Raw genomic sequence first — 1,079 nt, 5'->3', positions numbered from 1 at the left:
ATTGACAGAACGGTTAGTGCCAGAATGGCAGAGACATGGATCTTAGCTGACCTTTAACTGAGACTCGGCGATATGACGGTGCCACGAGCAGCAACCACAAATGTTACAGAAGAGCACGATGCAAGACGATGCACTCACAGAGTATCGCACAGTTTCAGCAGCACGCGCACAGGGGCGCGCTTCACGCTGCTGAAACACGAGAGCTATGCGAGACATAAACAGCAGAAAAGTGTTGCCTCGCGATTCGTACTCTTAGTTGTTTCGGAAGTTGCAGTTTACTTTCATGCACTGATGACTCTACCTTTAAATAAGAACCTACTGTTGAAGAATCCCATTGGGCTCTGGTCTAAAGTAATGCACTATATAGGATACAGTTTGGGATATAAAATAGTTTGGTGAATCAGCCTCAGCCCTAGTTAATCATAAATGTAGTATGGCTAGCTCAAAATAATGAATGTTGGAGGAGATTGGAAAAGGTGTCTCAGCAACTCCCTGTGGTATCCTGCAGAGAGAGAGAGGACTGTCTCAGCAACACACTCCCCGTGGTATCCTGCAGAGAGAGAGAGAGTGTGTTGCGGAGACAGTCCCTGTGGTATCCTGCAGAGAGAGAGAGGACTGTCTCAGCAACACACTCCCCATGGTATCCTGCAGAGAGAGAGAGAGTGTGTTGCGGAGACAGTCCCTGTGGTATCCTGCAGAGAGAGAGAGGACTGTCTCAGCAACACACTCCCCATGGTATCCTGCAGAGAGAGAGGACAGTCTAACCCTAACCCTAACCCTAACCCTAACCCTAACCCTACCCGTGGTATCCTGCAGAGAGAGAAAGAGGACTGTCTCAGCAACACACTCCCCGTGGTATCCTAACCCTAACCATAACCCTAACCCTGCAGAGAGAGAGAGGACTGTCTCAGCAACACACTCCCTGTGGTATCCTGCAGAGAGAGAGAGGACTGTCTCAGCAACACACTCCCTGTGGTATCCTGCAGAGAGAGAGAGAGAGAGAGAGGACTGTCTCAGCAACACACTCCCCGTGGTGTCCTGCAGAGAGAGAGAGGACTGTCTCAGCAACACACTCCCTG

The sequence above is a fragment of the Oncorhynchus keta genome, chromosome 20 (genome assembly GCF_023373465.1).
Source record: "Oncorhynchus keta strain PuntledgeMale-10-30-2019 chromosome 20, Oket_V2, whole genome shotgun sequence".
In the NCBI taxonomy this organism is placed as follows: Eukaryota; Metazoa; Chordata; class Actinopteri; order Salmoniformes; family Salmonidae; genus Oncorhynchus; species Oncorhynchus keta.
This window is presented reverse-complemented; position numbering follows the sequence as displayed.